A 24,672-nucleotide genomic window follows, 5' to 3' on the forward strand; every position below is an offset into this window, starting at 1 on the left:
TTAAAGGCACGCCCCCAATATTGTTGTGTGGGTGGAAATCGGGAGAAATTCGGGGGAATGGTTGCCCTGGGAGAATTTCGAGTGGGGCACTGAAATTCGTGAGTCTCCCGGGAAAATAGGGAGGGTTGGTAAGTATCGGAGAGGGAGACGCAACTGCTCTGTACTTCTCCCTACGTCTGTGTACCGCTCCGTACAGCGGCGTTTTAAAAAGTCATAAATTGTACTTTTTGAAACCGATACGATAATCTCCGATATTACATTTTAAAGCATTTATCGGCCGATAATATCGTCAGACCGATATTATCGGACATCTATAGTTACAATTCCTAAATTAACCCTACTATTGTGATGGGTGAAATTATATGAATTAATTTTCGGTTTCTAACTTGATCGCTTGAAAAAAGTCTGTCGGGCTTTTTGTTAGGACTTGCACTTTTCTGTCAACAACTGACCTTTATGGCAAATGTGCAATCCTACGTTAGCATAGCTATTGTATGTACAGTAGTTAATGTGGAGCTGTTTTATTTTCAATGTGTTCTGTCTATCTGCGTTGGCCCTGTGATGAGGTAGCGACTTGTCCAGGATGAACCCCCGCCTTTCGCCCGAATGCAGCTGACTCCAGCACACCCCGCGATCCCGAAAGGGACAAGCGGTAGAAAATGGATGGATGGATGGGTTGTTTTTATTGCCATGTATGATTATGTGTGTATTTGCTTTTGCCTTAATGTTGTACATGCATCAAAGCGTTTTTGAAATTGTAGACCCCAGATAAAATAGCTACTAGTATTGCAGCATGGATCTGAATGAACAAACGGATAATCTTATTTGTAGGTCAAATGTAGTGACTATCTTAGGCCCTGTCTACATTAAGCCGGAAAACTCCTTAAACAAATAATTATTATAATATTAATATTATAATAACATATGGTTATTGGGATAAGGTAAACATCTGTTCAGTATTTTAACATAAAAGTGTTTGATTGTGAGGCATTAAAAGCCACAAAATGCAACGGGTCCATTAGATCCACAAACGCTGGCTGAGTAACAACAATATGAACATTACACAAGGGTTAAGCCTGCTCTTAAAAACATGAACGTTCTCCGCAGCCCTGAGGTCCTCCGGCAAGCTGTTCCATAGACAGGGGGCCATAATGGTGGAAAGATGCCATCCCGTGACTTTGTGTCCTGGTAGTGTGTGGAATGTAGAGAGAGGTAAAGCTTATGTTTACACTTGTATGACAGTTGGCATGTTAGAAATATTACCTGAGGTTGAAGGTTGAAAAATTTGCCACAATATTGTATCAATCTTCCATTAGAAAAGTGCAATTTTGAATGTAATCCTACACATGATGGCAGAAATGGATAAGGTCAAATGTCAAACCAGTTCAGAGCTTATGGATTTTGAAGGAGATCTGATCCGATTAATGCAAGGTCAAAGGTTGTATTTTTTTTTTTTTACTGGTTGCTATTTTCTATTTTCTAAGTGACATAAAAGCCCAATTATCATTTTGCCTGTCTTAACGTTGCCCTTCCAGATGAGAGCTGCTGGTGAAATATTGCCGTCATCCGATGGAAGAGGCCCTCCGGCTACACGCTTTCAACGTTTCTCTTCCTTCTCAGCACACGTTCATCCATTCAAAGGTATGAGCGCTGAGCCGTGATTGATGGAATATGTTGGCCTGGTGGTGGGACGCCTGTGCACAGCTGGTTTCTCCAAGCTGTAACGTGGCAAACGCGGCGATGGAGAGATTATGAGATGGAGAGAGAGAGAGGGGGAAAAGCAAATCTCTCCTCTTCTTGCCCTTCAGGCAGACCAGGTGTGAGTGGGAGCTCGGCTGCTCTCGAACAGGTCTTCTTGTGCATCTTCCCAAAGGATTGGCCGCAATTAACACACAAGCGCACGGGGCGGAGAGAGAGAGAAAACGCGCCGAAAAAGACAACGCCGCGAGCCACGGCACATGGAGAGCGAAGCGGGAGAAGAGTACTGGTGGGTGTGCAGAATGCAGAGAGAAACACAAAGCTCGCGGCAAGACACCAGCGAGTGTTTTTTTTTTTTTATAAAGGTGCAGGTGCAGGATTTGAGTGACTGCCAGGTCGCTCGCTCTGTTTGCCTCCATATTAATGTTGTCAGCTTTTTAGACTCATCTGCACGCTCCTCGTTGTGCTAGCTCACTCATTTTCAAACGAGCCCCTCCTCACCCAGATGGCAGGAAAAGTTGGAAGGGGAAGTTTTAGCCCCCGAGTCATCCGTAAAGTGACAGCATGAGCATATTTTTACGCAGTCCAACATTGAGTGCATGTATATGACATACTTGCCAACCTTGAGACCTCCGAATTCGGGAGATGGGGGGGTTGCGGGGGCGGGGTTGAGGTGCAGGCAGCATACCCCTTCCCCTTCGAGCTGTCCTGGATGAAATGAAATTCTTTTTTCCAATCATTTTGGAACTTGCAAGCGTATTTCTTCTTCTTACTCGTCGTCGCCATGTCTCTTCTTCGTTCTTCTGCTTCGTCTCCTTCTTGTTGTGTGTGCAGTTGTGCACTGAGTTCCAAAAGCCGTAGATGTTATTGTAGCGTCCCGGAAGAGTTAGTGCTGCAAGGGATTCTGGGTGTTTGTTCTGTTGTGTTTATGTTGTGTTACTGTGCGGATGTTCTCCCGAAATGTGTTTTTCATTCTTGTTTTGTGTGGGTTGACAGTGTGGCGCATATTAGTAACATTGTTAAAGTTGTTTATACGGCTACCGTCAGTGTGACATATATGGCTGTTGATCAAGTATGCCTTTGCATTCACTTGTGTGTGTGTGTGTGTTTGAAATTAACGTTATCATTAAACCAGTCAAAAGATCATACAACGTGTCAGCAGTTCTTGACATCTTCGAGTTAAGACCATTGTTAAACCCGTCCAACGCCACATTATTATGTGACTGGGCCGGCACGCTGTTTATGTGGAGGAAAAGCGGACGCCTGGACAGCATGTGGCTGTTAAGGGGTGAAGGTTTCATGTTAATTACCATGAATTGATTTACGTGGACCCCGACTTAAACAAGTTGAAAAACTTATTCATTTAGTGGTCAATTGTACGGAATATGTACTGTACTGTGCAGTCTACTAATAAAAGTTTAAATCAATCAATCAATCAAAAAAGGGGTGAAGGTTTCAGGTGAGAGAGGACGCTAAAGGCAGTGCCTTTAAGGCACGCCCCCAATTTTGTTGTCCGGGTGGAAATCGGGAGAAATTCGGGAGAATGGTTGCCCCGGGAGATTTTCGGGAGGGGCACTGAAAATCGGGAGGGTTGGCAAGTATGGTATATGATGAGACAATGTCCTGCAGATACTGACACAAGAGCATGACAAGGATATTGCACAAGATGTTTGGTCTGTATTGCATTAAAAGTGGACTATTTTTAAGCAGCGTCCTTCCCTCATGGTAAGGCACACACTGATAATGTTATATTTTGCCAACAAAACGTTGCATTTTCTCCTTTGCTGTCAAACGATAAATGTTTTAATCAGATGAATCACAAATTTGAGTTTTGATTAATCACCATTAGTTTTGTCCCGATACCAATATTTTGTCACCGGTACCGGTATCAAAATTATTTAGATACTTTTCTGTACTTTCCTAAATAAAGGGGCCAAAAAAATTGCATTATTGGCTTTATTTTAACAAAAAATCTTACTGTACATTAAACATATGTTTCTTATTGGAAGTTTGTAACGATACAATAAAATAGTAAACATACAAGACAACTTGTCTTTTATTAGTAAGTAAGCAAACAAAGGCACCTAATATTGTGTAATTTTCCATTCTATTATTTTGTCAAAATTATTAAGGACAAGTGGTAGAAAATAAAATATTAATCTACTTGCTCATTTACTGTTAATATCTGCTTACTTTCTCTTTTAACATGTTCTATCTACACTTCTGTTAAAATGTAATAATTACTTATTCTTCTGTTGTTTGGATGCTTTACATTAGTTTTGGATGATACCACTTATCATACCCAATCCAGATCCCTCAAAAAATACTCTAATGACAATTTAAAATTAGATGAGTGGGACTGGTCCCCTGTGCTTGCGAGCAACCTGGTCGATGTTGCTTGGGATCGCTTCAAAACGGCGTTCCTAAAGATACTAAATGACATGGCTCCCGTGAAAACAGTCAGGATCAAAGCCCGCTCGGAACCATGGATGAATCCGGACCTATTAGCTGCCATAAAAGACAGAGACAGGAAATACTCTGAATACCAAAAATGTAAAACAGAAGTAGATAAACAACCCAATAATATCAACCTCAAATTACTCCTTCCAACTCTCAAAAAGTAATGCAATAAATTAAGAAATAAGTCAACCAACCTGACTAAATCCTTAAAAAAAAATTACATTAACGACAAAATAGAGGAAAACACAAATAAGCCACGTGAGCTCTGGAAAATTCTCAACAACCAGCTTCCTGGTTGCAGCCAGAAACTTAAAACAAGACTCACCAACATCAGCATCAAGGAGGGTGACTCCCTCATTACAGACAAAATGGAGGTAGCTAGCAGACTTAACATATTTTTCACCAGCATAGCCGCAACTCTTGTCAACAAGTTGTCCCACCACTCTGGTCGCTTTGGTGTAGAACACATTAAAGCCTTCTACAGAAAGCTAGGAGTATCCAACGATGATTTCAAATTAGAAATGGTCACAGCTGATGAGGTGTTTAAAAAATTGAGCGCGCTCCACCCTAACAAGGACACCAGCCTTGATAATATTCCCTCCAGATTCCCCAGGCACTCTGCCTCCATCATTGCCCCGATCATCACGCACATAATAAACCTCTCAATTACTCAAGGCCAAGTACCAAAATATTTTAAGATAGCAAGAGTAACTCCCCTCTTTAAAAAAGGAAGCAAATTGGAACCTGGCAACTACCGACCTGTTTCTATTCTCAGTTCCATTTCGAAAGTAATGGAGAAAATAGTTTATGAACAGGTCGATAGTTACCTTGCCACTAATAAACTCATGTACAAATTCCAATCCGGCTTCAGAACTAAGCACTCCACTGACACATGCCTTCTCTATCTGACTGACCACATCAAACATGAGGTGGACGCAGGCAAATACTGCGGCATGGTCATGCTGGACCTTCAGAAGGCCTTTGACACCGTTAACCACGCTATACTGTTGGATAAGCTCAGAGCAATCGGATTTAACAAAACCTCATGGAGCTGGATGCAATCTTACTTGGAGGGGAGGGAGCAGGTGGTAGAGGTGAACGGCACCGTGTCCCCCCCCCCCCCCCCCTTCTCGGTGAGCTGTGGAGTCCCCCAAGGCAGTATATTGGGACCTTTACTGTTCCTAATATACATAAACGACATGTCATCGGCATGCGACTGTAAATTGTTTTTGTTTGCAGATGACTCTGCCCTGCTGGTATCCGGCAAGGACAAGTCACAGGTGGAGACAATCCTCAGTGCTGAGCTCTGTAGAACTTGCACCTGGCTCGCTGACAACAAGCTATCCATACACTTGGGTAAAACAGAAGCCATCCTGTTTGGGTCCCACATCAACCTTAAGAAAGTCAATGACTTCACCATAAAAGTGGGTGACATTGTTATCACCAGGAAAGATGAGGTCACCTACCTAGGTTCCATTCTAGAGGCTAACCTTTCCTGTGATAAAATGGCAACCAAGGTAATCAGAAAGGTTAACCAACGAGCGGGATTTCTCTACAGAATCTCCTCTCTGGTCAACAAAAGCACCTTGAGGATTCTGGCGGGAACTCTCGTTCAACCCTTTTTCGATTACGCATGCACCTCCTGGTACCCTAGCACCTCCAAAACCCTCAAAGCTAAACTCCAAACATCTCAGAACAAGCTAGTCAGGTTACTGCTAGACCTCCACCCCAGATCCCACCTCACTCCTACCCACTTCTCTAAAGTGGGCTGGCTCAAGGTGGAGGACAGAGTTAAACAACTTGCACTGAGCCTAGTCTATAAAATCCACTACACCTCCCTGATACCGAAGTACATGTCAAACTACTTCCTTAACGTATATGACCGCCATAACCACAACACCAGGGGGAGCTCCACTAACCACGTTAAACCCAGATTCCGAACTAACAAACGTCTTAACTCATTCTCTTTCTATGCCACATCAATGTAGAATGCGCTCCCAACAGGTATAAAAGAAAGGGCATCTCTATCCTCCTTCAAAACCGCAATAAAAGTTCACCTCCAGGCAGCTACCACCCTAAACTAACACCCTCCCCGGATTGCTAATAATCAAATGTAAACAATCAAATGCAGATACTTTTTCTTATGCCTTCTGATCTCTCTCTCTCTCTCTCTCTCTCTCTCTCTCTATGTCCACTACTTGCTGTCCATATCCTACCCCCCCCCACCCCCCCTCCACACCCCTGATTGTAAATAATGTAAATAATTCAATGTGATTATCTTGTGTGATGACTGTATTATGATGATAGTATACCTGTATATGATAGTATATATCTGTATCATGAATCAATTTAAGTGGACACCGACTTAAACAAGTTGAAAAACTTATTCGGGTGTTACCATTTAATGGTCAATTGTATGGAATATGTACTTCACTGTGCAACCTACTAATAAAAGTCTCAATCAATCAATCAAAAACCACAAATGTCGGTATAAATCCGATACCAAGTCGTTACAGGATCATACATTGGTCATATTCAAAGTCCTCATGTGTCCAGGGACATATTTCCTGAGTATATATAAACATAATACACATTTTTAAAAAACGTAAGAAAATGTTGTGATGTCAAAAAATATCGATGCAATCATAGTAGTATCGACCAGATACGCGCCTGTACTTGGTATCATTACAGTGGATGCTAGATGTAGATCCACCAATGGCGTTTGTTTACATTTTGACGCGGATGTGCTACGGTGTGTAGTGAAGCATGTTTAGCTATTCCTCGCCCTGCAGGGATGATACTTGTAACAAAATTACTTTATTTGTCGCCATGGAGGCGAGGATTAGTGATTTAGAAGTAGCTAAAACACTGCCGACTGCGGCTGGACGTTCGCCGCTAGCTAGCTAGCCATGTCTTAAAGCACCTCTTCCTGAGGGCGTTTCAGTGTTATAACTTCACCTTTATCGTTAGTTTTTAAGCCAAAATGCGTCCGTTCTCCCTTTTCTGTCTACACACTGTGTCTGCTTGTAAGTACTCCGTAAGTGTGCGCTGCCGAACATGCTCGTCTGCTTGTAAACCAGCAATGTCATGATGTGACGACAATGAGGGGGCGGGGGACCGATACTTTTGAGAGGCAGTATAGTACCAAATATGATTCATTAGTATCACGGTACTATACTAATACCGGTATACCGTACAAACCTAGTTGCCATACTATTAGTTTAGTTTTAAATAGTATTATAACTTTCTGTCACTTTAGCATGAGGTTTTTGTTCTACTGAGTAACATTCTACATCCTTTTTTTTATCATTATAGCATTGCTAAAAAAAATGATTTAATGTGTCTTTGTAATGTATCCACAGCAGATTTAGTCGAAAATGGTGTGCGGCAATTAACCATTTCTGATTTCCAAACTATTGTGTCGAGACAAAAAAAAAAAAAAAAGAGCTAAGAGGGAAGTCGCCCAGGTGGTTGCAACAACTTCCATGAACTTTGTTCAATTACACACAGCATCATGCCGCACCCTTGCTGAAGAGCAGCCATATTTGTGTAATTAAGCTCTGATCATGTTGTCGCTTTATCACATTATTTATTTCCATCCCTACAGATGTTTGCCTCCGTACTGCGAGCTCTTTTTAATCAGTGAGACAGATGTCGCTCGTGACAAAAGCAAAACCTTCATATCAGCTCAAAATGCTGCCACATGCCCACAAAAACAACAAAAGAGTTTTTATTGTATATGCTTTGAATATTGCGTTGTGGATAAGATGCACCACAGGGCTATTTTTTTAAATTGTCTATTAACCCCTACTCTCGCATGCACAAAATGTAGGTAAACAACTAACACAGAACATGTGTGTATAGTAGATTTTTAAATAATGATTAAAAAAATAATCTTTACAGGTGTTTTAGATGAGGACTGACTCATTCATTGACTTGAGTGCAGGTTACCTCTGCATTAGGATAGACAGGTGCCTTTTGTGTGTGGCTTCACAAAAAAAGGCCACTGAGTGCAATCAAAGGTGTCATTCTTATCAAAGTGCACACTGCTGATTGCAGAAACTACACAGGTTTCATCACTGTTCAACTTCAATGGCGGTCTGTGCTGTCCGCAGTTGGGCTTTGCTCAGAACTGCGCTACTAAAGTTGAGTTTGTGTTTATTTGGAACATGCATGCATACAACATGATACATCCCAATTTGCAGTTTCTCTATTCAACATGTTCGAAAAGGAGTAGGAAGAAGCAGAGCTTATTTAATCCTACCCCTTTTCCTTTACATAGCAGTTGCTAAAACTTTTATTCACTTCCTGTTCTCAATTTATTCACAATATAATCCATAAGTAATAACAATACAAATAAATAAATAATTACGAAAATAAGTTATATTTCATATGGTGAGATAAGTAAGATTATCTTGAAAATGAATGGATGGATTAAATACATTCAGAATGTTTATCATGGTTCTTCTTCTTTGTACTTTGTAAACACTTTAAGTTTGAAGAGTTGCTCGAAGTGGATCATATTAGTACATTGTTTTATTTCTTTGCTTAATCCATTCCATAATTGAATTCCACGTACTGATATACCGAAGGTCTTAAGTGTGGTACTGTCACAGTCTCTGTGTGTGTCTTTGGGAGAGTGGGCGTGTTTTGGGCATTGGCTTGGCTCCAGATCTCAGCCTGGCACAGCTGATCCCAGCACTCTAATCACTCACCTGCCTGCCATCAAGTCATCACCTGCAGCCTTCAAATGTTTGGACTTCTCTCGGCGCGATCGCCAGATCGTTTCACCTTCTACATGTGGTAACGCTTCTCGCCCGTTTGTTTTAGAAGTCTAGCACTTTTGATAATCTTGCGAATCTACCATTTTTGTGTTTTTTGGCTCCTCATTCTACCCCTGTTTTTTCCTCTGCCTTCAGTTCCCTACCTGCCGTGTGTGCCTGCCTCAGCCTGCTAGCCTCAGCCTGCTAGCCTCAACCCGCTAGCCTCAACCTGCTAGCCTCAGCCTGCTAGCCTCAGCCTGCTAGCCTCAGCCTGCTAGCCTCAGTGTGCTCTCCTGGACTGCAAAGCCAAAGACTACGAGCTCCCTCCTTTCCCTCTGGTTTTATTAATAATAACCCTTGAACTTTAATCCTGCTTGTCTTTTCTGCATTTGGATCCACCAGTTTTACCAATCGTGACAGAACGCTCTGGCCTTTTTTAATGGACCCAGCAGATTTTGACCGTGTGAGAGAGGCCCTTGCCAATCAAGGACAGCGTTTGGGAAACCATGACCAACTACCACAGACACTTATTGACCAGATGTCACGCGTTTCCACCCAGCTCACCACTCTCATCAATCAACAAGCTCAACCACAACCCGAACCACCTGCACCACCTGCACCCCCTGCTGTTCCTGCTGCAGAGCCACACATCCCCCCGCCTGATAAGCACTCTGGCAATCCTAGCACTTGTCGTGAATTTTTAACTCAGATCCAGCTTGCTTTTGATGCTCAGCCCTCTCGCTTTGGCCGTGAGGCAGCCAAAATCGCTTACGTAGCCAACCTGCTACAGGGGCCCCCTTTGAGTTATTTCAATGCCCTTCGTGAGCAAGGATCCCCCGCAGTCCAGTCCTTTGCTGCACTATCTGCAGAACTGAAGCGGGTCTACGACCACCCCATACGAGGGCAGCAAGCAGGTCAGCAGTTGTTGCGACTTCGTCAAGGGAAAAGCTCAGTAAGAGAATTTGCCTGTGAATTCCGGTCCCTAGCTTTGGAGTCTGGCTGGAATGACAAGGCCCTTCTCACTGCTTTCCAGAATGGGCTTAGTCGGGTCATTGGAAGGGAGATTGCTCTGAGGAATGAGCAGCTGTCCCTAGACGAAGCTATTACTACAGCTATCAACATCTCTGACCAGATGGCCCAGTGGCAAGCTGACCCCGTGCGTTGCAGGTCATCGGAACCCCCCCAGCTTTAGACCCAGGCCGGCCGGGCCCAACTTGCCAATGTGCACAGCCTCAACCTCCAGTTCCCCTGTTGAGGAGCCCATGCAGGTGGGCCGAGCTCACCTTACACCTGAAGAGCGCCTCCGCAGAAGGAGGGCAGGGGTGTGTCTCTATTGTGGTCAACCTGGCCATTTCCTTGCCACCTGTTCTATGCGGCCAAAAGAGTAGGCTCACCAGAAACAGTGGGGGTTCTGGTGAGCCAAGCTATCTCCTCCCCTAAGGCCCTATGCCGAATGCAGTTTTCTGCTACTCTCCGTTGGCAATCCCAGTCCTTGTCTCTCCTTGCTCTGGTGGACTCGGGGGCGGATGAAAATTCTTTGGACGCCGACGTTGCTTCCCAAGTGGGCATTACCATCGAGCCACTTCCCTCACCCTTGCAAGCCAATTCCCTGACTGGTCGACTCCTTGCCCGTGTCACTCACCGATCAGAACCTGTGCACCTCCTTGTCTCCGGTAATCATCTTGAACAAATCCAATTCCATATAATCTCTTCTCCTCATGCTCCTGTAGTCCTTGGTCAGCCCTGGTTAAGACTTCACAATCCTCACATTGACTGGGCTGCAGCCAAAGTGGTGAGCTGGAGCTCCTACTGTCTCTCCACCTGCCTGCGGTCTGCCCGCTCCCCTGCTGAGGACACAGTCTCTCCAGTTGTCATAGAGCCCCCAGATCTGTCCAAGGTTCCCTCTGTCTACCATGACTTAGAAGAGGCCTTCAGCAAGCAACACGCACTGTCCCTCCCTCCGCACCGCCCTTATGACTGTGCCATTGACCTGCTTTCAGGAGCTCCCCTGCCTTCTAGTCGGTTATACAACCTGTCCCGCCCTGAGAGAGAGGCGATGGAAAAGTACATCCATGACTCAATGGCTGCAGGCATTATTCGACCTTCATCTTCCCCACTCGGTGCAGGTTTTTTCTTCGTGGGTAAGAAAGATGGCACTCTACGTCCCTGTATAGATTTTCGAGGGTTGAATAACATCACCATTAAAAACAAATACCCACTGCCTTTGCTGGCATCTGCCTTTGAACCCCTCCAAGGAGCGACTGTGTTTTCCAAGTTAAACCTTCGCAATGCCTACCATTTGATTCGAATCCGAGCTGGTGACGAATGGAAAACAGCCTTTAAGACTCCCCTTGGTCATTTCGAATACTTGGTTATGCCCTTTGGCTTGACTAATGCCCCAGCAGTTTTTCAAGCTCTTGTGAACGATGTCCTCCAAGACCTGATTAACCGCTCCGTCTTTGTGTACCTGGATGATATCCTGATTTTCTCCCGCAACCCGGAGGAACATGTGGTTCATGTCAGACAAGTGCTCCAGCGCCTTCTTGAGAACAAGCTCTACATTAAAGCAGAAAAATGTGAGTTCCATGTTCAGTCCACAAGGTTCCTCGGGTTCATCATTGAGAGTGGTCAGGTGAAGGCAGACCCCGAAAAGGTGTGGTGGACTGGCCTCAACCAACCTCAGTTAAACTTCTCCAGGGCTTTCTTGGCTTTGCAAACTTTTATCGCCGGTTCATCCGGAACTACAGTCAAGTGGTCGCACCCCTCACAAGACTCACATCTCCGTCTGTCCCATTCACTTGGACAGCAGAGGCTGACGCTGCTTTCAAGGAGCTTAAGAGACGTTTTACCACAGCCCCTGTCCTGATTCATCCTGACTTCTCACGCCAGTTCATCTTGGAAGTTGATGCCTCAGAGTCTGGAGTGGGGGCTGTACTATCCCAGCGTTCTGCCAAGGACCAGAAGCTCCATCCTTGCGCGTTCTTCTCATATCGGCTAGAACCTGCTGAGCGCAATTATGATGTAGGTAACAGGGAGCTGCTGGCTGTCAAACTTGCTCTGGAGGAATGGAGGCACTGGCTTGAGGGAGCAGAACACCCATTCATCATCTGGACAGACCATAAAAACCTGACCTACATTCAGTCTGCCAAGCGCCTCAATTCCCGCCAGGCCCGGTGGGCTTTGTTTTTTGGTCGATTCCGCTTCACACTGACCTACCGTCCAGGATCCCGCAACGTCAAGCCGGATGCCCTGTCACGTCAGTTCATTTCGGAGGGTCCCACCAGTCCTGAGCCTATCCTTCCGGCGTCTTGTGTGGTGGCCGCAGTGACTTGGGAGATTGAGTCGGTGGTCCGAAGGGCTCAGCAAGACCAACCAGACCCGGGTAATGGTCCTGATAACCGCCTTTTTGTGCCTGACTCTGTACGTTCACAGGTTCTTCTGTGGGCACACACTTCCTTGTTTGCCTGCCACCCAGGAGTTGGCTGCACCATGACTCCTCAAGCGACACTTTTGGTGGCCTACCATGGATGCTGATACCTGTGCCTTTGTGTCTGCCTGTACTGTGTGTGCCCGTGGAAAATCCTCCAATCAACCACCTGCTGGCCTACTCCATCCCTTGCCAGTCCCAAGCCGCCCCTGGTCTCATATATCACTGGACTTTGTCACTGGCCTCCCGCCTTCTCAGGGAAATTCTGTTATCCTCACTATAGTGGACATATTTTCCAAATCAGTGCATTTCGTGGCTCTACCCAAACTCCCCACGTCTCTGGAAACAGCCAACCTCATGGTCCAGCATGTGTTCCGTCTTCATGGAATTCCTTCAGATGTGGTCTTGGATAGAGGGCCTCAGTTTATTTCGGAGGTTTGGAAGGCTTTCTGTAGGGCCATTGGAGCCACTGTGAGTCTGACTTCGGGTTATCACCCTCAGTCTAATGGGCAAACGGAACGGGCAAATCAAGACCTAGAAGCGGCCCTCCGATGTGTCGTTGCCAAGAACCCCTCCTCCTGGAGCACCCACCTGGTATGGATTGAGTATGCCCACAACTCATTACCCTGTGCGGCCACGGGAGTGTCACCATTTGAGGTATCCTTAGGTTACCTACCCCCGTTGTTTCCTGCTGAGGAGGATGACATCTCTGTACCTTCAGTTCAGGCTCAGATGCGGCGTTGCCGCAAGGTGTGGAAAGATGCTCGTGCTGCCCTCCTCAGCTCTGTGGACCGAAATCATCGATATGCGGACCTACACCGAAGGCCGGCACCTGTATACCAGCCAGGTCAGCAGGTGTGGCTTTCCTCTAGAGACCTTCCCCTCAAAGTGGACTCAAAGAAACTTGCACCCCGGTATGTTGGCCCTTATGAAATCATTTCCATCATCAATCCAACAGCAGTTAAACTCAAATTACCTGCATGCTGGAGGATCAATCCCACTTTCCATGTCTCCCAACAGAAGCCTGTTTCGACCAGCCCACTATCTCCCCCTGATACGCACCCTCTGGTTTTATTAATAATAACCCTTGAACTTTAATCCTGCTTGTCTTTTCTGCATTTGGGTCCACCAGTTTTACCAATCGTGACAGGTACGTGCGTACAAATGTTTTAAATTACATTTTTCTCAAATATTATATTTATAAGTATTAGTTTAGTTCAGTTCAGTTCAGTTTCAGTTTATTTCGAACATGCATACAATACACTGTAGTGCATCACACAATTCCAGTTGTTTCATTACAGCACGTCCGAAAAGGAGTCGGAAGAAGCAGAGCTTATTTAATCCTACCCCTTTTCATACCATAGCAATTTTATCCAATTTCCTTGTTCGCTGTAACAGAACAGTGAACAAATAAATAATGATGCCATAGTAAGCATACAAATATTAAATACATAAATAATCTTTGTCTCAATTAAAAAAGGAGAAAAAAAGGGTTCAAGATGTTCATCATAATTCTTGTTCTGTGTACTTTGTGAACACTTGTAGTTTCAACAGTCTCTTAAACTGAATCATATTGGTGCTTTGTTTGATTTCTTTACTTAATCCATTACATAATTTAATTCCACATACTGATATACTAAAGGTTTTAAGTGTTGTACGAGCATACACATGTTTTAAATGACATTTTCCTCTAAGGTTATAGTTCTCCTCTTTTGTTGAGAAGAATTGTTGTACATGCTTGGGCAGCAGGTTATAGTTTGCTTTGTACATCATTTTAGATGTTTGCAAATGCACCAAATCATTAAATTCCAATAATTGTGATTTAGTAAATAAAGGGTTTGTATGTTCTCTATATTCAACATTATGTATTATTCTAATTGATCTTTTTTGTAACAGCATTAGTGAATGAAGCGCACATTTGTAGTTGTTTCCCCATATTTCTACACAATAACTCAGATATGGTAACACTAGCGAGCAGTAGAGAATATGAAGTGATTTTTGGTCCAGAACATGTTTTGCTTTATTCATTATTGACGTGTTTCTTGCTACTTTATATTGTATATTTTTTTACATGAGATTTCCAATTCATTTTATCACCTATTATTACTCCCCAAAAATGTGGTTTCTTTTACCCTTTTAACCCTTTTAGATATTGCAGTTTTGTCGCAAATAAGTTGGACAATCTCTCATGCCAAAGAAAAGTTTCCAGTTCTCTCCAATGCTTGACAGAAGTTGTGCTCTGAGAGGCACAAAAAAAAAAAAAGTTTCACAAATGGCCAAATGTCAGTAATTAGTTTGAACTCTGCATTTTTGATGATGCCAGTTGGTGTGGTGGGGCGGCGCTGTTGGCAGGGGGCAGCAGGAAGGAGGGGAGACGGGTGGGGGGGGATTGATGGGCTCTGCCTCTGAATGTAAATTAAACAAAAGGCGGGAGAGTTCACAAGACAGCTTTGGAGGGGCTGGGCCCGCACACTCATGCTTGGCTCTGTGTGGGGAAAAAGGAGAACAAGTGGAGCACAGTGCACCAAACATTGGCACACATGGCGAAAAGCTCGGAGGCAGCAGAAGCAAAATAACTTCTGTTCCAGGGAACAACAAAGCAGTAAGGCCCACAACTTCTTGCTCCTTGTTATTGTGTGATTTCGTAATCAAGAGGATGGGATCTGATCTACAAACCATTGACAGCTGGTTCATTTCCACCACCGGGCCTTGTGGGAGATGTAGTTTCTTCTCTCAATGACATATGCAAATCCCCACTGTCCCTCCCCTCTCTCTCTCTCCATAATTGCCGACTTTCCAGTAACAGAAGGAGGCCCATTTTGTGTGTTGGTGTGTGTTCAGCCCGTGCTCTTGTCAGGGTCCGGTCTTACTTCAAGGGGATGAATAAAAGATGGTGAGTTTTATCTAAAGGAGCCGAGCAGAAGGTAGATGCAGACAGGATGCATGCAGGGGGATTCTTCAGAGAATGTGGGCCGTCTATGGCATCCCTTCTCCGTTTCGGGGCTCGATGAGGTTCAAACACGCTGCATTGTGGGCTACAGATTGTGTTGCCTGGGTGTCCCTCAAGTGACATGCAGAAAGCCGGCCCCCCCATCTGCCCCCGACAGATCTGCGCCTGAAAGCATTGGCAAAGCGATACAGGTGGGATAGACAGACGGACAAACTGCAAGGCGAGAGCCATTCAGCATCTTGCAGCAGCTGAGCGGCTAACGTGTATATGTGTTGAGTGGCATGAGGTACACCTGTCTGAAAGCCTGCGGAAGCTCTATAGGGCAGGAATCAGAGCTGCTGATGATACACCGACAGCCTGCATCCGGCTAAATTATGGTAATGGCATGCAGTCATCTGCCTGGTGCCATTTGACTCGACAAAAACACTTAAACACTACATCTATTCCTCTAAGTGGGAAGAGAAGAGGCCATCTTGGATGGGTGGGCCTGTGGTTTTTTTTGACAGGAACAGAGCAGACGACTCAGTGACACGCCGCAGTCTGTTCGTCACAGAGGCAGTCGGACATGCCTCCTTAGAAACCTGCCAGTGTGCATGCATGTGTCGCACTGTTTGATTGGTGGTCGGCTAACTGCGATAGAGCATCTCTCTATTCATCGTTTCCTCTGCTAATATTCACCCCTATTCCGAATATTAACATTAGAATAAAGCAGGACACTTCCACAAAGCAGTTTATTTTAGAATCCAGACCGTTAGATTGTGTTTCCTGTCCTGGGTGTGTCGGCCAGATGGTAAAACAGCTACATACTGTAAATGTTATGACGGCATTACAACCTGCAACCTTCTGATTAAAGGCCTACTGAAATGAATTTTTTTTATTTAAACGGGGATAGCAGATCCATTCTATGTGTCATACTTGATCATTTCGCGATATTGCCATATTTTTGCTGAAAGGATTTAGTAGAGAACATCGACGATAAAGTTCGCAACTTTTGGTCGCTGATAAAAAAAGCCTTGCCTGTACCAGAAGTAGCGTGACGTCGCAGGTTGAAGGGCTCCTCACATTTCCCCATTGTTTACATCAGCAGCGAGAGCGATTCGGACCGAGAAAGCGACGATTACCCCATTTATTTGAGCCAGGATGAAAGATTTGTGGATGAGTAAAGTGAGAGTGAAGGACTAGAGTGCAGTGCAGGATGTATCTTTATTCGCTCTGACCGTAACTTAGGTACAAGGGCTCATTGGATTCCACACTCTCTCCTTTTTCTATTGTGGATCACGGATTTGTATTTTAAACCACAACCACATACTATATCATCTTGAAAATGAGAGTCAAGAACGCGAAATGGACATTCACAGTCACTTTTATCTCCACGACAATACATCGGCGAAGCACTTTAGCTACGATGATAGCATTGTGCTTAAATGCAGATAGAAAAAAAAGAAATAAGCCAATACTACTATCAGGAGACACCAAACCAAACACTGGACCTGTAACCATACGGTTAATGCTGTGCCGCCTGTCGAAGCCTAGCAATGCTGTTGCTAACGACGCCATTGAAGCTAACTTAGCTACGGGACCTCGTCAGAGCTATGATAAAAACATTATCTCTCCACCTACGCCAGCCCTCATCTGCTCATCAACACCCGTGCTCACCTGCGTTCCAGCGATCGACGGCGCGACGATGGACTTCACCCGATCATCGATGCGGTCGGCGGCTAGCGTCGGATAGCGTGTCTGCTATCCTTAAAGTCCTCCTGGTTGTGTTGCTGCAGCCAGCCGCTAATGCACCTAATACAGCTTTCTTCTTTGCAGTCTTCATTGTTCATTAAACAAATTGCAAAATATTCACCAACACAGATGACCAGAATACTGTGGAATTTTGCGATGAAAACAGAGCTGTTTGTATTGGGATACAATGTGTCCGAATACTTCCGTTTCAACCATTGACGTCACGCGTAAACGTCATCATACATAGACGTTTTCAACCGGAAGTTTCGCGGGAAATTTAAAATTGCACTTTATAAGTTAACCCGGCCGTATTGGCATGTGTTGCAATGTTAAGATTTCATCATTGATATATAAACTATCAGACTGCGTGGTTGGTAGTAGTGGGTTTCAGTAGGCCTTTAAATCAATGCACGATACTAACACAATTAACTTTGAATTAATCAATAGACCAGGGTGCCTAGTCCAGGGATCCCCAAACTTTTTGATTCGGGGGCCACATTGGGTTAAAGAAATTTGGCCGGGGGCCGGGCTGTATGTATATATATATACACATCCAGTATATATAAATATACAGTCGCGTCCAAAAGTTTACATACACTTGTAAAGAACATAATGTCATGGCTGTCTTGAGTTTCCAATAATCTCTACAACTCTTATTTTTTTGTGATAGAGTGATTGGAGCACACACTTGTTGGTCACAAAAAACATTCATGAAGTTTGGTTCTTTTATTAATTTATTATGGGTCTACTGAATATGTGACCAAATCTGCTGGGTCAAAAGTATACATACAGCAATGTTAATATTTGGTTACATGTCCCTTGGCAAGTTTCACTGCTATAAGGCGCTCTTGGTAGCCATCCACAAGTTTCTGGCAAGCTTCTGGTTGAATTTTTGACCACTACTCTTGACAAAATTGGTGAAGATCAGCTAAATGTGTTGGTTTTCTGACATGGACTTGTTTCTTCAGCATTGTCCACACATTTAAGTCAGGTTTTTGGGAAGGCCATTCTAAAACTGTAAATCTAGCCTGATTTAGCCATTCCTTTACCACTTTTGACGTGTGTTTAGGGTCATTGTCCTGTTGGAACACCCAACTGCGCCCAAGACTCAGCCTGCGGGCTGATGATTTTAGGTTGTCCTGAAGAATTTGGAGGTAATCCTCCTTTTTCATTGTCCCATTTACTCTTTGTAAAGCACCAGTTCCATTGGCAGCAAAACAGGCCCAGAGCATAATACTACCACCACCATGTTTGACGGTAGGATGGTGTTCCTGGGATTTAAGGCCTCACCTTTTTTCCTCCAAACATATTGTTGGGTATTGTGGCCAAACAGCTCAATTTTTGTTTCATCTGACCACAGAACTTTCTTTCAGAAGGTCTTATCTTTGTCCATGTGATGTCAAATGAAACAAAAACTAGAATTAAATCAATAGACCAGAGTGCCTAGTCTATCCTCTACCATTTTTCTTTCATTGTGGTTATCCAAAGCAATATAGATGTTCAACTCGGTTGCGAATTTTAACAATAGAAACGCATTTAATTGCAACAAACGGAATGTTACTGCTTTGTAGAAACAGGTCAAATCATGGCACATGCATACAATTCATGGCTACAGACATGGTTTGAAGCCAACAGAATCAAAATAAAATTTGCGGTTTGCGGTTCGGTGTACATTGCGGTTCTTTTTAATACCCCAGAATACCATACAACTGAACGCTTGGATGCACAACCTACTAATACCTACTCACTCTTCGAGTGGGGTCAAAAATGACCCCAATTAAAATTAGTGTGTTTTTGCAATAACTGGGTTGTTATTCTTCAAAGTCTTTAAAATGTAGACTTTTAATAATTTCATATTGCAGGTATTCCTCACAAAACATGTTTGTGACATGAGGCCATTTGCATTTTTATTGATTTTTTTCCATTATTTTTAAGAAATTGCAGTTCTTGGATCATTACCCCCTCTTTCACAAGTGGGGTCAAAAATGAACCAAAGCAGTTCCTATAGAATTTCTATGAACCTTTAATTCTTAGCAACTCTGACTGTCCCACTTATATATCTGATGTCATCTCTGTCAATTGGCCATTAAACTGGCAGGAGAAAAACCTGACTAGTTGTGTTTGGTGGCCATGATGGCAGGAGAGTCAGGTGACTAGTTGTGTTTGGTTGGTTTGCTTTAAGTTTACATGCTTTAACGTAAAAGAAAGCACATACAAGGATGCATAGGGGTCTCAAACAGAAATTGACCTGCGAGCCAATTGCGGCTCCCAACAAGATATTTTGCGACCCCCAACTTAATACGAAAGTTTAATGTAAGTGCGGACCGTGAGTTTTATATGAATGCTCCTTTACAGTGTTGTGTACGGAGCTCAACAAACCTATCAATCACGCTGGGGTATATGGCTCTCGGGGGTGGTACATCAACCGGCCTTGATGCAAGCAGAGAAACATTTCTCAGTGAGTGAGAGTTACAGCTGCGTTGCCATGGAGAGTTTTCTTCCGTGCCTGGCTTGCTGCCTTGTTTCTATTGGACACACCCGGACAAAAGTTTTTAAAGTTACTACTGAAGGGTATTTCTGGTCTTGTCGTCCTCATCTGGACAGAAGGGTAATGCAGCAGTGTGGCTGGATCAAAAGAGATGTCGGAGACGCTTTACTGAACCAAAAGTTGCTTTATTACAAGCGAGTGTCATTATACAGGACTGCAGTTCCCTGGAGGAGGTCAAGTCAAGAAAATGAGGCACTCCTAACTAGGAGAAACCAACACATCAGTTTTATGTTCCTCCTTCTTGTCTCTCTGTGCGTGCTAAGTCAGGAGAGCACATCCTGACCATGAAAGGAGATGTTTGTGTGTAAGTGTCTGGAAAACAACTGCTTTAAGTCATAACTTAAATTTTGGTGATGTTCTAGACAGGTAGTCTCCTCTCAAGGATACGGCTGTCACATTTGGATTCCAAAGTCCCAATTAGACCCTCTTTTCCTACGAGAAGGGATCCAATCCACCTGCGAATATCAAACTAAGGGGCCTTATCTTATTATCAAACTGAAATACCACTATTTACTTAAACTTGGTGGTTTGCCTTCTCCAAGTTGGATGTAAATCTTCACCATAAGCAAAACATGATATGAGTTAATTAATTCTCTCCACTACCCAGCGGGACATTATACCGATGGATGGTCGTCCGTCGGGGGGACGTCGTCAAATATGTCGCGGCTTACTGTGGTGGATGCCAAAAAGCGCCGTGGACAAGAGCAGGGTAAATGCGACAAGTCCTTTATTGTCCACACTGTCAATGGTTGAAAACACAAAAACTACGGTGCTGTTAATAGAACAAAAAAAGCACTGCAACAAAAGGCTCAGGCACAAAATCACAAAACACGATAAGCTGCCGGGACAGACAGGAAGACGCATAGTGTCCGTCGGCAATAACAGTCCCCAATAACGCGGACCAATTATAGGGTCATACCGTTATTTGTGAGTCATTATTTTGTATTTGCATTGTACTTGCTTTGCCTCACTACATATATTTCTATTTGATTTCATTTGTCTTTTATTACGACGTTTACAACAACAAAAGTGCGTTGTCATTTCTGATTCTTTTTCGAGTAACACTCCGGGAGCTGTCGCCTTTTTGCACTCGCCATCCCAGTACTTTGTACCATCTACAAATGCCATAAATATAAAAACATTTGAGAAGATTTGAATTTTTTCAACAAAGCCTTTCTTGTGGAATAATATCCTTTTGTATATTACTCAACCAATTACTTAATTGAAACTGAAAACACGACTTATTTTCTAGTCTTTGATCTTGCATTGAAATTTAGTGGTCATTTTGTATTGAGGTTTGTCTTCTGTCTGGATTATTCCAATATTTCTTTTTATAGTGGAAAATTAAGGACTTGACCTGTAGTCTCCTCATCGGCTACAAAAGGAAGGAACAAATATGTTGTTGTTTCGGCATATATCACATACGTGACATTAGTTTTAAAAATGTTTTAAGTATTCTAGGGGAACATTCGGAATGTGTTTAATAATGACGAGTACAGTCTTGATTTTGTCTTAACTCCTTCAAGTTTTTTTTTGGTGTTGACTACTTATATTTTGAGATCTTAAGGACACATTCACAAACTATGAATACATGAAAACATGTAAAAACATACTTATACACACGAAGTAGGGTTGTACGGTACACTGGTACTAATAAAGTATCGTGGTACTTATCAATTGAAATCGGTCCTGTAACACCTTTGAAAAGTACCGGTTCCGCTCTTTCACCTGAGTGCCGCTTTGCGGCGGTGACTACAGAGCCGAGGCGCTTGATGTTGAGTGTGTCAAAACGCACACACAAAGTGCATACAAGTAATAACATCTTGGAAAGAAAATATGGCAAAAAACTACACTTCTACTGGTTAAAAAAGAGGGTGCAGGAACTGAATATAAAGGTATTTGGGCTTCAAAACTATCAATACAGGCGACGCTTTGAACAGGGAGGCACCGCGTTGCAAGTACTGTTTTACACATTTCCTGCTTGTCGGCTCCCAGACCGTGGTCGAGGAGAGCAGGGGAGACCTTTCCATTCACAATGGGTCCGTAAAGCTCCTCTCTTTGGTCGGAATCACGAGGCCGTCGATTAGTTACAACTTGGTCACTTTAATATTTTTTCCACAGGGCACGACGGGACATCCACCATGCTATTGACACTCCTGCACATGCTAGCGCTACCTCTCTTAACTTGCCCACTCACTTCCTCACAACACTCACACCACATACTGCCATTCTTAAAGGAGCACACACATACACATACGCTACTCTCACAACAGCTGCTTTAAAACTTCCTCGCCTTATGTGTATTCCCACCTTTGCTCCAAACTTAGGTAAACATTTGAATAATAAGCATTCAGATCTGCACAAGGAGTTATAAAAAGTGACAGGTAATAATGTAGTTGTTACACCTGTCCTGCTGTTCGGTCCAGTGCAGACTGTGGTTGAGGAGCACCGGGAAGACGTTCCCTTCAGGGTCGATGCCATTTTAATGCCTTTTCATTTATATTTTAACCTTGTAAAATTGTTTTTAACTGTGCGTGTTTAATGTAGTGTAACATATTCTGTTAAAATAAAGTCAATATTGAAATTTTTCGTAGTTCCCTTTATTTGGAAAAGTATCGAAAAGTATCAATATACATTTTGGTACAGGTACTAAATTATTGGTATCGGGACAACCCTAACACAAAGTCACACACACACACACACACACACACACACACACACACACACACACACACACACACACACACACACACACACACACACACACACACACACACACACACGCACACACAGCGGGTTAATAGCGGAATTGTCAGGGAGTTAGCAGAGGGAGTGCAAAAAGAGTGCGGCGGGCCATAGTTGGTCTGAAGCTCACTATGGAGATAAATGTCACTTCTAACCCTCCGCTGGCCTATACAGCCCAAATTGAGCGGCCGCTCTTCTGTTATCAGCTGCACACACATATTCACACACAGTCTCGCTCCCTTCTGCTCTAGAACAATTAGCTTTATGGTGGCTCTGAGCCTGTGAAATGTCATTCTGCCAGGTAAACTAGCTATTATCTCACAAAGGCTGCAGCTGAGTCAATTATACAGGGTCGGGGATGCGAGGAGGGAGAAAGAGCAAAGGAGGAAAAGAAGGGTGCGAGAGCCAGGGCAATGAATGCACAAGTCCATCAAAGGAGGGGGCACGGAGGTCAGCGGTGAAAGGGAGGATGCAGAAGAAAAAGGATGAACAGGAGATGGAGCGCTTTAGTCTTGTCAATAATTATGCTAATATGATATTTACAACACAGACTAAACTGCCAATCATTCATGCACTTAAACGACTGGGTAAAAGCGATTTACTGGATCGGCAATTGGCAATTGTAGAGCACCAAACACATGTTTGTTGTCGTTCAAGTGTTTAAGGACCTTGGGAAGGGATTCAAGTAATTTACTTGAGAGGCAACAAAACACTCGAACATTCACAATGTGTTTGAAGGCAACCAAAATCCTTTATAAGAGCCTACCAAAATATACCACATTTTCTTTCCTCATATTTTACCGGTTTTCATTACCACCACCAAGCGTGACAAGGAGGGTTCTGATTGACATATGTTCCCTAGGTTTTACTTGTAGTATTACAAAACAACACAAGCACACTGAAGTGGCACTGAACTGTTCTCAGCAGGAAACCATTTGATTTATGTCAGGATGTGTCTTACCTTTAGTATAATTGATTGAAAAAGTAGTCTCTGTCTGTAGGGACTCCATAATGTCAGTAGTTATGAGCAGCACAGTCACTGCATTGAGTTGCCTAGATGTTGTTCATGTTGGTAAGAATCCAAATAAAAGGTTTTTTAGTTCCCACCTTCAATAAGAGTTACATGGTCAATGAATGTCACTACAGTCAGCACCAGTCATTGGCTGGTGTAGGACTGTCGCATTGACCAGTCTAAAAATCACTTATGATGGTGACGATCGGAATAAAGGTTCTTTGAGTCCCACCTGCATGGTCTCTGATTTGAGGGCCAGTCTAACTGTCAAACATTCAGTCACTCCCTCTGCATTGGCCACATCTCAATCTCAATCAATATGGTGGGGATCCAAACAAAGTGCAAAAAGGTGCACATATTATTAATTTTTTGCCACTACAGCCTACTTGCATCGAGCCCAAGTGGGTTCAGCAAATTACTTGTGGGAAAAAAGCATGGCTTCACATAACTGTTTGGCTTTGGTGGATTACTAAAATGTATTTTACCAGTTGGTTGAAGTAATTTCTACTATAAAAATTACTTTAAGGCATGAGAAAATAGGGTTCGAAAGGGGTGGGAAAGTTTCCGGTAAATTTCCGGAAATTTGCCACGGGAAGTTAAGCTCGAGAAGTTTGGAAATATTGACAATTTTTTGATTACTCAAAGTTGGACACTGTCCATGGGAATTAATGGGAATATATGGGAATTAATGGGGAATTACAATAATTATATATTATTGGGCACTTGTCTATATGCTGCTGCATCTTTGTGGCATTTTTGACAAAGCTCTTTGCATAGTATTTGCAAATGTACACAGCCTTTCCGCCTACATCGGTTGGGGTGAAATGTCTCCACACATCAGATGGTGTATGTGGCATTATTCTGTTTGTATTTATTTATTCTTGTAAAACACTAATGCAATGCCACACACATATATAAATAGTCAGCTAAACAATTGGAGTAGTCTTTAAAAATAGTTTACTGATGGACAAATGAATAGAAATAGGCTAGATGAATAAATGAACACTCAATCAGCATGCTAAATCAAACTATAACCTACATTCTTGTATGACAACAGGATGGCTAGCAGAACAGAAGGCAGAGGAAACTACACGTTTTGATTTAGTATTTGCTAGTTGAACTTTACAGATTAAAAAAAGGTCAATTCGGATCGCTAACGCTGTTAGCATAAATGAATGGGATTTAACATAGAGAAAATTAGCATCACGGCTAACAGAGAAATATTTTCGGTTCATTATGAGACTGTGGTGGTACATAAACCTAGCTAGCTAGAGATATTGGCCCCAAAATCATTTAACAAGTACAGGAACAGCTAGCTAGCTTGAGTGGAAGTCTGCT

General features: G+C 43.3%; 1 long non-coding RNA gene across 1 annotated transcript; it reads left to right on the top strand.

Annotated features, from left to right (window-relative positions):
• Nucleotides 1-1,176: 1,176 nt before the first annotated feature.
• Nucleotides 1,177-1,756, top strand: LOC133646335 (uncharacterized). The gene is made up of 3 exons (XR_009825274.1): nucleotides 1,177-1,212; nucleotides 1,357-1,431; nucleotides 1,536-1,756. It is a non-coding gene; the product is annotated as an uncharacterized LOC133646335 (long non-coding RNA).
• Nucleotides 1,757-24,672: the final 22,916 nt, after the last annotated feature.

Source organism: Entelurus aequoreus, linkage group LG03, assembly GCF_033978785.1.
Source record: "Entelurus aequoreus isolate RoL-2023_Sb linkage group LG03, RoL_Eaeq_v1.1, whole genome shotgun sequence".
In the NCBI taxonomy this organism is placed as follows: domain Eukaryota; kingdom Metazoa; phylum Chordata; class Actinopteri; order Syngnathiformes; family Syngnathidae; genus Entelurus; species Entelurus aequoreus.